This window comes from Ranitomeya variabilis, chromosome 6 (genome assembly GCF_051348905.1).
Source record: "Ranitomeya variabilis isolate aRanVar5 chromosome 6, aRanVar5.hap1, whole genome shotgun sequence".
Classification (NCBI taxonomy): Eukaryota; Metazoa; Chordata; class Amphibia; order Anura; family Dendrobatidae; genus Ranitomeya; species Ranitomeya variabilis.
This window is the reverse complement of record NC_135237.1, coordinates 458,125,761-458,140,920: the sequence shown is the minus strand read 5'-3', so window position 1 is coordinate 458,140,920 and position 15,160 is coordinate 458,125,761.

Genomic DNA, 15,160 nt, shown 5'->3' with positions numbered 1-15,160 from the left:
TGGACCACAGGATCTCTTGATTGCTGGTCGCTGCACCTCCCGTGTGGAACCTTCCTTCATCATCTGGAAATCTGGAGCCATCCACATAGAGGATCAACTCTGGGTTGGTCAGTGGCTCTTCTGCCACCTTGGGTAGTCCTGCTGTTTCCTGTTGCATGATGCTGAAGCAATCATGGTCATTCGTCCGGAGCAAATTCAGATCCCTGCAGAAGGTATCATGCAGATTTTGATCAGACTTTTTATCTGAGGATCCGTATCTGTATCCCCCCTTGGGAGTGGGAGTAGAGTGGGCGGATTGAGGACTGTGCATCTGGAGATGGTGACATTGTTGGGCAGGAGTAGAGAGCACTGGAGGCGAAGATGCCTGGCGGTGGAGAGATGTTTTAGCTGGGTTTGGTTGAGGATTGCTGAGATGTCATGCAGAACCAGGATTTCCCATGGTTTTTCCACTGATGTCAGTAGTCCTGTCCAGGAGGGCGTGTGCTGCAACTGCTGCTCTCATGCGGGAGGAAGAGGCTTCCCTTGCAACTGGATCCAGGCAAGCTGAAAAGTAGTCCGAAAGTCTCTGCTTTCCCCCCTGAAGCTGTGTCAGGACTCCAGTAGCAAGGCCTTCTTTTCTCATCAAGTAGAGACGGAATGGCTTCTTGTAGTCAGATAGGCCTAGTGCTGGTGCTGAGACTACAGAGCCTTTTAACTTCTTGAACGAACTGAAGGCCACATCTGTCTGGAGGAACGGGGTCACACTGACGTATTCACACAGAGGCTGCATTAGGACGGAAGCATCAGGGATCCAGGCTCTGCAATATGAAACTAGACCAAGGAAGGCCTGTAGCACCTTTGGAGTTGTCAGAGGGACCATCTTCTCCACTGTGGTCTTCCGGTCATCTGTCAGGTGTTTCGCCTGGTGAGCAATACAGTGTCTCTGGAACGTAACTTGCTTCAGACACCACTGGACTTTGTTCTTTGAGATCTTGCAGTGCTGCTCCGCCAGGTAGAGTAGGAGATACAAGGAATGGGCTTTACACGTGTCAAAGTCAATTGCACAAAGGAGTAGATTGTCCATGTATTGTAGCAGGGTCACTTCTGCATGTTCTGTGACTCAGTTGGTGAGAACTGTGGACATTGCTTTGGTGAACTGTGAAGGGCTGTTCTGGGCCCACTGTGGCATCACTGTCCATGTGTGGTGTCCCCCCTGGTGCATTAAGGCAAACAGGAACTGGTCATCCGGGTGAAGGGGGAACACTGGAGAAAACCTTAGCCAGGTCGGTCACTGTGAACACTTTTTCTGTGGCAGGCACATTCGAGAGCAGAGTGTGCGGATTCGGCATAATTGCAGTTTCAAACACTGTGGCGTCATTCACAGCTCTCAGGTTATATACCATTCTGAACTTGGCTGGCTCTCCTTTTACAGTCTTTTTCTTGATGGGGAAAAGCGGGGTATTGCAAGGCGATGTGCGAGGAACAATGATTCCTATTTCCAGGTAGACCTTCAGTTGGTCAGAGGCAGCTTGACTCTAGGCCTGGCCTGGGCCTTACGAGGGTACGGGGTACATGGCTTGAGTGACACCCGTACTGGGGCAACTTGAGGTTTTCTCATGTGCTGGGGTCCCTTAGACCATAGACTTTCTGGTACTACGTCCAGTACCTCCTTGAGTAGGCCTCATTGGTTGCTTAATGTTCTTGTAGGGCCGCCAGCATGACTCTTCTTGGGTCAGGGATGAAGAAAGTGTCACTGTCCCATCTTCGTGGAACACTGTGGTTGCCTTCAGCTTCTGCAGTAGGTTCGCTCCCAGCAGGTTCAGTGGCAGGTCCTTTACACCACAAACTGGGACAGGATAGAGTGTCCTGGCTGAGTGCACACGCTCAGTGGCTTTGTAAGCTGAGAATGTCTGACTTGACCATCAATGCCCATGCGAGACACAGAGGATTCTGATAGGCAGGTGGGATCAGTGAGTTCCACATGTGTCATCACACTTCTGGCTGCACCACTTTGGATCTGACAACGCCATCCACTTTAAGGGTAATTTGAGGTATTGGTCCTGCAGATGAAGTTTTACATGTCAGGAGCATAGTGTCTTGCGGGCCTGGCTTGCTTGCCTCTGTCCTATGGACGGGGTACTTCACTGCTTTCTGCACTTCTTCCTTGACCTGTTTCTCTGGACCAACTCTTGGGTTGCATGGGTCCAGTCTCTTCGGGGGCGTGGGTGCCCTGCACTGGTTCTGGTAATGGCCAAACTTGCCACAGATGTAACACTTGACACTTCTTCTGTCTTTGTAGGGTGGTTGTGCTTCCAGGTCAGTGGTCACCATGAGAGGGGCTGTCTTCTGCACCCCTGGTTGGGACTCAATTCCTTTGGCTACTGTGGACAACGGCATGATGGGTACTGTAGCGGCAGCGGGGTCCGGCCTGCTGATTGAAGCTGCGGTGGTAAGACGGGGCCTGCAGGTGCATTCATGGCGAGGCCCGGGGGTGCCATGAGACCGACGGCTGCATCCAACCCAAGGTCTTGGGGCATTACAGGGGCTGCGGCTGCATCTGCCGTCACTTCTTACCCCTGGTCTGACATAGCTTCTCCCCTTTGCTAACCTTATTGAGGTCAGTGTCTCCTCTCTGGAGTCTGCAGCGGTTCTTCCGGTGTGTCGATCGGCACTTTGTAGCGTCTTCACCTCTGGCTCCCCTTCTGGTGTTCTCAGCAGCACGGCACCCTTTTCCTTCTTTGCGCTCTTTGTGGTGCTATAATGGCGGCAGTTTTGGTGACAATCGGCAATAAACAGTCTCCTAGGCGCACATAAAACATTTTGCTGGGTCAGTCCACTGTTATTGACCTGTTCTCAGGCCTAGCCACTATCAGTGGTTTCCTAATTGGCTGTCTCAGTCCATGCACAAAGGCCTGTGTATCTGGTCATGACTCATGAATGGTGAAGCCCAAGTCTTGGAATACTTGCACTACTCTGCCATGAAACTTCTTTACAGACTCTGTCTTTTCCTGGCTCATGTCATGGCTCACTCTCTGAGCTGTTCAATTAGCTGTGGCCCTGACTCCCAAGCGTGTATGTCTGATTCTGCTGGAAGTTTGAATTGTTCCTTCATGATTGGCCAGAGTGCATCACCTGCTTCTATTTTCATTCATGGCCCAGAGATCATTCCAGCTGGCTGCATATGTTTGCTGCTTCTGCTACTCTCTTCGGTAAAATGGCATGGGATGCATCCCTGGGTCTGGAAAATTGTCACCTGACTTGAAGTGCAGTGCACATAGTGTAATGGTGGTGCCTCTATCTGCCCTTGCATTCTTGGTGCCTGTGGGTTTCTTTTCTAGTACTGGACAGCATGTATGATGTTCCCTCTTCATCTTCATCAGAGGAATAGTTGTGATGGCTTGTACTGGGGTCATACACTGGCTGATTTTGGACTTAGAAGTTGCTTTTTTATGTGAGGATGTCTCCCCCCTTGCTGAAGCTGTGATGGATTAGGCTTATAGTTCTATGTTGGTGTGAATGTAGGCAGCTCTGACCGGTGCTGAAGCTGTACATTATCAATACATGGTGATATCAAAGTTCATGTAAAACCTTAAGGGTTACAATATTGTTGACTGTGAAATGAGGTAACGGAGGATCTGTCAGTGAGCTCGTTCTGATATCATTCCTCCCCCCTCTGCACCCAGGGCTGAGCTGCCCACTGCCTGATGTGTCTGGGGCTGCCCACTGTGGGGGGGGGGGCTTTCACCTTCTTTCCCCAAATATCACAACTGGCAATGGCTGGACTGTGCCAGGGGCATAGAGGGAAACCTTGTGCTGTAAGCACCATATTGTTTGAATTGGGCGTTGGCCCAGCCGGCAACAAGGAGGGAAAAAAGAGGAAGAAGAAGGAGGAGGGGTTGATGAGTGAGACAAAGGAATAGTAGGAGGGGAGAGAGAATGTGGACAAGAGGGAGGAGAAGATGGGGGGTGTGTGTAAGAGAGAGAGAGGGAGGAGAAGAGAGGAGTGGAGAAGGAGGGGAGAGAGAGGGTGAGGAGAGATGGGTGTGGAGAAGGAAAAGGAGGAGAAAGGTGTGGTGGGGGAGTGGAGAAGGAAGGAGGAGAAGATGGAGGGTATGGAGGAGAGAGATAGAGAGGGGAAGAGAGAGAAGAGAAAAAATGTGGAGGAAGAGGAGAGGAAAGGAGAGAGAATGCGGAGAGAAAAGACTGACAGAGAAAAAAGAGGATAGAGGAGAACAACAAGAATAATAGAGAGGAGCAATTATGCCTTCTCCCTGTAGGGAGAGACGGGGCGCACCACATACTGTGCAAAAATAACTACCTATACCATGGATTCTGCTAAAAGCAGACTGCGCAGATTCTCCCGTCTCATACCCACAAAAATCACTTCCTGGTTTGCTCACATAACTTTCTGTACCACCTAAACGATGTAAGCTCTGCTGCCACTTCATACCATGTATTAGTATTCAGCAATCTAACATCAGCTAACTTCCTTTATTTTCCCTTCTACGTCATGCCACTCCGCAGCTTGAAGTCTGCCATTCTAATGAATTTCACGTACTTTATACCTTCTAAAATCTTCACATACTTAACACCTTCGTGTTCTGCCACTTTATTCCCCATGGCAAAAGCAAAAAAAAAATGAAAAACACATAAAAATGAAAAAAACAGTGCTAAATAATAAAAAACTTCTAAAAATGAGTATATAAAACTCTAAGAAAAACCCAAAACGATAAGAAAAACCGTCAAAAACTTAGTTCACAACCAAAAACTCAAAATTTTGATACAAAAGGAAAGAAAAAAAACTTTTTCCAAAAATAAATAAATAAAAAATAAAAAGGTAAAGAGATTGAAGATTGAGGAAAACTTAATTAAAAAAAACGTTAAAATGCCGCAAAAAGAAAAAGACCCTTTAAGAGGGTAAAAAAAATTAAAAATGAAAACGGCTTTTCTCTTCTCCTTCCTTTTTTTCTTTTAGAATCTCTGCGCTCAAATGCAGTCAGAGACACACCTCCTCTCTTTATATGCTGCTGTATGCTATTGCAATAATATCAAATGTCACTAAAATCACGTTTCTGAAAACACTTATGTCACATCAAAAATAATAGGTACAATTTAAATTTCACTTCTTCACAAAAAAACTACACATACCCAGCATTGCAGCTGAAAACAGTCAGAAAAAAAACAAAAAAAACAGATGTGACAGTTTGATTTACAATGCATATCTCTCTGCTAAACAGCACGGAGAAAGAGGAAGTTCGGACAAGAGAACTATTTCTGCTTCTTAAAGCGGCAATAGTACATGACACAAACAGACAGATAGACAATCCGAGAGATGCCCTTTTAAATTCTGTGACACATGCAGGTTGCGCTGGGAACAGACTACTGCCAATCGCACTGGACGCACCTGCGCCCGGGCCACCTGAGTGCTTGAGAAGCACAACAAGCGGGAAATCTACCACCCCGGTCCGGACGTCCTGACTGGCCGCCGGCTACGGGAATCTGTGGCAGCCCCTGTAATCTATCACCATCCGAGCCTGGATTCTGGAGCCACCTGCTCCGGAACTACCTGTTCCTTTCCTCTTGCACGGGAATCTGTGATAGCTTACTCAGCGATTTGAACTCCTGCTGTCTGTTACCCAGCCACCATAAACAAAAGTCACTTTTTCCTTCCTCCCTCGGATTTTACACAAAACATATACACGGTACACAGCAGACACCTCCCAGGGTGGATTCGTGGCTACGGATTTTTTACACTACCTGGGAATTTGTGACCACATCTGACCGGCAAGAGGCATAGACAAGGACTGGGCACAGGGGACTTTCAGGTAAGATGATAACATTTTCTTACCTTACTTATGGAGCTGCGCAGTCTCCTGCCCCTGTGCCAGGCCACGCCACAACTTCCGTATCTCCGGTCAGAAGGATCCCGTGCGTTTCATCCAAGCCGTTGGGCGCCATTTGTTATGGAAATATTAGGGTTGGATAAATATATCCCTGTGTGTGCTGTGGCCGCTCCCAATAAGACTGAGTATTTTGAGCGCTCATCAAGAATGGACTGTACACAACTGTGACAGAACAACATTCCATCAATACTGAAACTTTATTGTACATACATAGTTTTATATTTTCACATAGAAAGGAGTGGTTAGGGGTTGTCATATTGTCTAGCTCCTCTGTCATTGGTTATCTAAACATATATGGAATATTGTGATTAATGCTCATATGACTGCAGATTAAGGAACTAAAATGTACCTCTGTATGTAGGACAAAGATGAGACACTTGATCAGCAGTTACCAAACATCTGACTCTGTTCTGCTTTTAGGGGTGGAAAACCCCATATGATCTGTCTGGGTTATATCAGTTTGTCAGCCATTTTAAACCATTTATTATAATGTATATACTAGATGTGAGCATATAAGTATATATTTGATTATAGAGGAGTATACCTGCAAGTGAGATCTACATGATATATATATTTCTATCACACTTCCACATCATCACCCGAGGTCATTTTTGCATTGCTTGTCTTATCGCCTTCCGGATATGTGTGTCATCAGCTGGACTTGGGGGAGGGGCTGCCGGCCTTCCACGAACTGCCTTTGCGAAGCAAGTCAATCTGCTGCTGGTGCATCTGCTCTATAAGCAGCTTACTGGTCTCTTCTTGCGCTATCTGTTGCTGCTGTAATTGTTGTTAATGCTGTGGCTGTTGCACTTTTAAATGATGTTCGAGCTGGTCCTCCATTTTGCCTTACGTCATACACTGGCTTGTGGCCTCCTTCACCCAGGACATGCAGTACCTTTTGTAGCCATCACACGTATTTGTTGGGAACGTTGCCCAAATTCTCCACCACCTGTGTTAGATCAGCTCACTTGGCTGTACACAGAAACACTATATTTAAGAACTTCCTTTGGTTTATTATAGGCAGCATAAACCAAGGTGTAGTAAAACAAATACAGTCCTCTGGGCAAAACAGGAACAACAAATCAAAATGGTAACAGAAAACACAGTCCTTCTGAGGGTGGTGTTCCTCCTGCTCACTGGTAGCAGAACACACACAGTTCAGCTAGGTTCCAGCACAACCATGCATCTGGAGTGTTTACTCTCCAGACACTGAGCACTGCTGCCTTTGGAAGCCAGTTACTTTAAGGCCCCGTCTCACTAAGCGATTTACCAACGATCACGACCAGCGATATGACCTGGCCGTGATCGTTGGTAAGTCGCTGTGTGGTCGCTGGGGAGCAGTCACACAGACCGCTCTCCCCAGCGACCAACGATCAGGGGAACGACTTCGGCATCGTTGAAACTGTCTTCAACGATGCCGAAGTACCCCTGCAGCACCCGGGTAACCAGGGTAAACATCGGGTTACTAAGCGCAGGGCCGCGCTTAGTAACCCGATGTTTACCCTGGTTACCAAAAAAAACAAACACTACATACTCGCCTTTCGGTGTCCAGGTCCCTTGCCGTCTGCTTCCTGCTCTGACTGAGATCCGGCCGTACACTGAGAGCAGAGCGCAGCGGTGACGTCACTGCTGTGCTCTCACTTCTCACTGTACGGCCGGCAGTCAGTGAGAGCAGGAAGCAGCCGGCAAGGGACCTGACGGACATCAGAAGGCGAGTATGTACTGTTTGTTTTTTTTTTACATTTACGCTGGTAACCAGGGTAAACATCGGGTTACTAAGCGCGGCCCTGCGCTTAGTAACCCGATGTTTACCCTGGTTACCAGTGAAGACATCGCTGGATCGGTGTCACACACACCGATTCAGCAATGTCAGCGGGGCCTCAACGACCAAAAAAAGGTCCAGGCCATTCCGACACGACCAGCGATCTCGCAGCAGGGGCCTGATCGCTGGTACGTGTCACACATAGCGAGATCGCTATGGAGGTCGCTGTTGCGTCACAAAACTTGTGACTCAGCAGCGATCTCGCTAGCGATCTCGCTATGTGAGACGGGGCCTTAAGTCCAAGACCACACCCTGGAGATAAGGTGGACATCCTTCCATTCACTCTATGGATATCCACATAAAACTCAGCCCATTATACAAATTTGCTTAACCCCTCACCGCACTTAGTATGCTGGAGGAAAATTTCTGGGATTTATTTCACTGACGCCATTAAGCGTAGTGGACCATAATTCCCCTCCAGCATTTTACCAGTGACTTTGTCACACTGTCCACAGAAAGAATGAAGTTGGGTACTCCTATATAGTGCCTTGATCTTTTCAAAAAGTAGCAAGTGTTTGTGAAGTGCAAAAAAAGGATACATGGTTTTCTAAATATTCTAAAACTATAAATCGGAAAATTGTGATGTGCACTTGTATTTGGTCCCCTGAGTCAATCAGGACCGGGAACCGGGACAAGGTATTTTGGTACCCTAGACAAATGAAGCTGACAGCGCCCCCCACCCCCGATGAAGCGTCAGCACCCAAGTAAAGGAATGAGTTAGGGAATAAGGTAAAAGGATCCCTAAAGCATCCCCCCTTCTCCACCAAAAAATACCGGCAAAAGTAAAAAACTTATGTACTTTGGGGGTGTGGCTCAACAGAGACTGTGTTTTCAAAGTTAGATATGGAATCAGTCATTGCTTGTTGACCATATACACAGTGCAAGGGATAAATAGCGATATTCATCCATGATGTCCTATATTTTATATGTCAGACCCAAGGATAGTTATGGAAACTAATGTCACTTAACTATCATGGGGGCTGGTTGGTTTCAATTAAAAGTTTCCAGCATTTGGCAGAGGCCCTAATGGAAACTAAACAGACCACATTATAGATAAAGGGATTCGTATAATGTTAAGGGATTCACAAGTTCAGTATTTGGTCAGTATTTGTAAGCCAAAACCAGGAGTGGGTCAAAAATACAGAAGTGGTGACATGTTTCTATTATACTTTTCCTCTATATCCGGGACTTTCTGAAAAACAAAAAATATGCCTAAGCATTAACCCCTTACTGACCTCGGACGTACTATACCGTCCGAGGTCAGCTCCCCTGCTTTGATGCAGGGCTCCGCGGTGAGCCCGCATCAAAGCCGGGACATGTCAGCTGTTTTGAACAGCTGACATGTGCCCGCAATAGGCGCGGGCAGAATCGCGATCTGCCCGCACCTATTAACTAGTTAAATGCCGCTGTCAAACGCAGACAGCGGCATTTAACTACCGCATCCGGCCGGGCGGCCGGATATGACGTCATCGCCGACCCCCGTCACATGATCGGAGGTCGGCGATGCTTCTAAATGGTAACCATAGAGGTCCTTGAGACCTCTATGGTTACTGATCCTCGGCAGCTGTGAGCGCCACCCTGTGGTCGGCGCTCACAGCATACCTGTAATTCTGCTGTGTAGCAGCGATCTTATGATCGCTGCTACATAGCAGAGCCGATCGGGTTGTGCCTGCTTCTAGCCTCCCATGGAGGCTATTGAAGCATGGCAAAAGTGAAAAAAAAAAGTAAAAAAAAAATGTGAAAAAAATAAAAAAAAACATAAAAGTTTAAATCACCCCCCTTTCGCCCCAATCAAAATAAATCAATAAAAAAAAAATCAAACATACACATATTTGGTATCGCCGCGTTCAGAATCGCCCGATCAATAAAAAAAAAGCATTAACCTGATCGCTAAACGGCGTAATGAGAAAAAAAATCGAAACGCCAGAATTACGTTTTTTTGGTCGCCGCGACATTGCATTAAAATGTAATAACGGGCGATCAAAAGAACGTATCTGCACCGAAATGGTATCATTAAAAACGCCAGCTCAGCACGCAAAAAAAAATCCCTCACCTGACCCCAGATCACGAAAAATGGAGACGCTACGGGTATCGGAAAATGGCGCAATTTTTTTTTTTTTTTTTTTTTTTTTTTTTTTTTTTAGCAAAGTTTGGAATTTTTTATCATCACTTAGGTAAAAAATAACCTAGTCATGTTAGGTGTCTATGAACTCGTAATGACCTGGAGAATCATAATGGCAGGTCAGTTTTAGCATTTAGTGAACCTAAGAAAATAGACAAGCAAAAAACAAGTGTGGGATTGCACTTTTTTTGCAATTTCACCGCACTTGGAATTTTTTTCCCGTTTTCTAGTACACGACATGGTAAAACCAATGATGTCATTCAAAAGTACAACTCGTCCCGCAAAAAATAAGCCCTCACATGGCCAAATTGACGGAAAAATAAAAAAGTTATGGCTCTGGGAAGGAGGGGAGTGAAAAACGAAAATGGAAAAACGGAAAATCCCACGGTCATGAAGGGGTTAAAGGGCCACTGTCACCCCCTCCAGCCGTTATAAACTAAAAGAGCCACCTTGTGCAGCAGTAATGCTGCAGTCTAACAAGGTGGCTCTTTTAGTTTTTGATTCAGTTATTCTCTCAATAAAGCGTTTTAAAATTTGCCCTAAATACCTGTCTTTAGACCTAGAGGCAGGTCCGAAGCCTCCTCTGTGAATCTCCCAATGGCTGTCACTCTTCTCTTCTGGGGATGTGGTCGCCGGCCCCTTCGCGCTGTTTCTTCTTAAATCCGGTGCCTGCGCTGTGCGTGCCTGCCTGGGGCAGGCGCAGTCTTCATTGTCAGTCACAGCTCAGACGCAGGGTGCCTGACTGCGCCTGTGCGGGCAGTGCGGCCACCCTGTTGCTGAATCCCCGCCCCGCACTGTGTTATTCATTATGCACAGTGCGGGGCTGGTATTCCTGGGCATGCGCACTGCGCTGTTCAGACGCTCCCCCAGCTCCGACGCTCCCCCAGCTCCCCCGCCTTCCAGTGTTGTTATTTGCGGCTGCTTCATTCCAAACGCTGGCAAGGAAACCTGTATATTACGGCAACGCTGGAAGGCAGGGGACCGGGGGAGCGTCTGAACAGCGCAGTGCGCATGCCCAGGAATACCAGCCCCGCACTGTGCATAATGAATAACACAGTGCGGGGCGGGGATTCAGCAACAGGGTGGCCGCACTGCCGGCACAGGCGCAGTCAGGCACCCTGGATCTGAGCTATGAAGGACAATGAAGACTGCGCCTGCCCCAGGCAGGCACGCACAGCGCAGGCGCCGGATTTAAGAAGAAACAGCGCGAAGGGGGCGGCGACCACATCCCCAGAAGAGAAGAGTGACGGCCGTTGGGAGATTCACAGAGGAGGCTTCGGACCTGCCTCCAGGTCTAAAGACAGGTATTTAGGGCAAATTTTAAAACGCTTTATTGAGGGAATAACTGAATCAAAAACTAAAAGAGCCACCTTGTTAGACTGCAGCATTACTGCTGCACAAGGTGGCTCTTTTAGTTTATAATGGCTGGAGGGGGTGACAGTGGCCCTTTAACAGGAAGGTAGTTGCTACTGACCTGCCTTTTGTGCCTGGCACTGTTCTTCCCCGGCACAGAGAGATCACAGACCACTCCTGCCGGCGATTCAGCTGCCTCAGCTGACGTCAAGAAGACAGAGCGGTGGATTATTTTCTGTTCCGCTCTATATGGAACCTCCATACTGTCAGACTTAATTATCTACACCTGCCACATTGCCATTATCAGATATACAACTACACTATCTACCCTCATGAACCACGGCCTATACCATGGGGGGATGATCTGTTGCTGACATTGTAATAGGGATAATGTCTGCCAATTCTGTACTAGTGTCCCTTCTCCTGGGCCCTATCCTGGTATATATGCCCCCCATCCTGGTATAAATGGCCTTCCATTCAGGTATATATGTCCCCCATCCTGGTATATATAGTCCCCCATCCTGGAATAGATGGCCCCAATTTTGGTATACATGTCCCCCATCCTGGTAGAGATGGCTCCCCAATCCAGGTATAGATAGCCCTCTCATCCTAGTATATGTGGCCCCATCCTGGTATAAATGGCTTCCCATTTTGGCATATGTCTCAGTCCTGGCTGGTACATATGTCTCCCCATCCTGGCATACTGTATATGCCAAACCCCATACTGATATATATGTCCCCATCCTGGCAGGTTTTTCTGCCCCCTCATGCTGGCTGATATATTTGGCTCCTCCATTCTGGTTGGTATATATGGCCTCCCCATACTGGCTGGAATATATGACCCCCTTTCTGGTATACATGGCCCCATCCTGGCTGGTATATGTAGCCCCCCATTCTGGTATATATGGCCCACACCTTGGTATATATGAACCCCATCACACCGCATACATGAAAAAACCCAATTCTACTCACCTACCCTTGGCTCCCTTGCAGTGCAGCATCCTGTTTTGATGCCGGCAGCTGACTCCAGAGCTTGTAAGAAGCGCATGACATCACTGCCATGCACCCCCACTAACGTCAGCCGCTGAAATATTCACTGCTCCCCAGGGGCGGACACAGACAGCTTGGGGCCCCTGTGCAGGAAATATGTCTGGGCCCCCCTCCTTTTATAGCGACAAAGCTATATATATATATATATATATATATATATATATATATATATATATATAGCCACACACACATACATGTATATATTACATAGTCTCCTTTATTATGCGTATTGCCATCCCTTATTATACAGTGCCCTCGCTTGTTATGTACAGCATCGTCCCTTACATATTGGATTATATAGAGCCCCATTTTTTATTGCATACCATCCTGTCTTGTTAGCTGTATAATGCAATGATGGCTGATGGAGCATGGGAAAGCTTCTTTTCTAAAGGAGGAGATGATGGACTGGTCATCTGGTCACCGGCTCCTCCATTAGTAGTCATTTTATATCTAACAAGAGAGGGGACTATGTAATAAAAGAGGGTGCTGTGAATAACAAAAATAACAAGAATACACTTTGTAAGAGACAGCACTGTACATAACAGCAGAGGAAGCTATATAATAAGGGAGGGCTTCATATATAACTACTGTAGAGAGGATGGTATGCAATAAGGAACGGTGTTATACATAACAAAAGAGGAAACTATGCAACTAAGAATGGTGTTACACATAATAAGTGAGTACACTATACACTAAGAGACTGTGCTATACATAAATGAGTACACTCTATAATAAGGGACTGTGTTAGACATAATAATTGATAATAACGTCTTCCTCCACCGCCCTCTGTTCCTAAATCCATTATAAATACCACTTCCTCTCATACCAATCCCCCACACCCCTCATTGTCTTCCTCCCCCCGCATCCCATTATTGCCCTCTCCCCCACCCCCATGATTGCCCTCTTCACCACCTCCATCATTGCTTTCTCCCCATCACCCCATTATTGCCCATTTCACCATCATTGCCTCCTCACCACCACCCTCATTATTGTTTTTTCCACAGCCACCATCATTGCCTTCTCTCCCACCACCCCATCATTACCCATTCCACCACCTCCATCATTTCCTCCTCCCCCACCACCCCATCATTGTCCTTTCCACCGCCATCATCATTGTCTTCTCCCACACCACCCCCATCATTACCCATTCAATGGCCTCCATCATTTCCTCCTCCCCACCTTCCCCATCATTGCCCTTTCCACCACCACCACCATCATTGTCTTTTTCCCCCCACCACCTCCATCATTACCCATTCCACCACCTCTATCATTGCCTTCTCCGCACCACCCCATCATTGTCCTTTCCACTGCCATCATCATTGCATTCTCCCCCACTACCCCATCATTACCCATTCCATGATCTCCATCATTTCCTCCTCCCTCACTATCCCCATCATTGCCCTTTCCACCACCACCATCATTGTCTTTTCCCCCACCACCCCATCAATGCCCATTACACCACATCCATCATTTCCTCCTCCCCACCACCCCCATTATTGTCCATTCACCACCTCCATCATTTCCTCCTCCCCCCACCATCCCCATTATTGCCCTTACCACCACCTCCATCATTGCTTTCTCCCCCACATTGCCCTCTCCTCCACCTACACACACACACAGCACCATTCACTTCTCTGCATACACACACACAGTATCCTGAAGCTGCACCATCACTGGCAGCTTCCTGTCTCACACAGCTGAGTTGCTGAATGATGATGTCATTCAGCCGCTGCTGTGTGAGACAGGAAGTGTGGGCAGGAAGCAGCATGGATCCATTCCCTGCAGCTCCGCTCCGCTGCCATTTTATCTTTCAGGCAGCGGAGCCGCACATGAGGGTAAACTGGCCAGAGGTCCCCCAGAGCCTCGGGGCTGGATAAACTGGCCAGATTGCCCTCATTATTAGCCGCCCTGCAGGGGCCCCCCAGAGCCTCTGGGCCCTGATGCAGCTGCATTGGTTGAACAGGTAGTATGTCCGCCCATGCTGCTCCCCACGTCTGGGATTATGGAAGTAAATATTCATTTTCCTTAAATGCGGACACACATGATCGCCCAGCCACTGCAGGCAGTTGGCGGCTGTGACTAACACTTGTCAGCTATTAAAGAGAAATAATTCACTGCTCTCCACTCTCATAGTCCCGCCCACCTCTCAGCACCGGCTTCACTGCAGAGAAGTGGACGGGATTATGGGCATGGGGAGCAGTGAATATTCATTCACTTTAATAGCTGGCACACGTGTTAGCCCCAGTGCCTGCTACGGCCTGCTGCTGCCGTTCCCTCACCCCACAGCCGGACTATCTTAGAGTACCTTTTTTTTGCCCCCAAATTGCACCCTCTTCAAGGAAGCAGGAGGTAGCGCCCTAGGTGGGTGCCTTCCCCTCATACTGAGCCTAGAGTCAATACCTTGTAGGAAAATCTTTTGCTGCAATTACTGTAGCAAGTCTTTTGGGGGATGTCTCTACCAGCTTTGCACATCTAGTGACTGACATTTTTGCCCATTTTTCTTTGAAAATTAGTTCAGTGAGATTGGAAAAGTTCACGGGGTATGAATACTTTTTTAAAGGAACTGTATTAGGAATAAACCTGAAATTTAGGAACGTGCAACTTTTTGTACCAGAAATTACACTGATAACAGAAAATAACCTTGGTTGCTTGGAAAGCGATAAAATAACTAACTAATTGCTTGTAAAGGGAAAGTACTCTCAATTTCTTCTGAAATGTCAAATCTTTGAAAAATAAACCCAGACTGAAAAAAGATAAAACGGGAGATCATTTTCTTTGTTTCTGAAGGAAATAAGCCACAATGTGCTGAATATTCACTTTTATGTCTTTTTATTTTTGCAGACCCAGAGTGATTATTGAAAACACAGGAGGGAAAGGACAGCAATGGACGAAATTATTCTGCTATTTTTTCATGGCTGACTGCTGAGCATC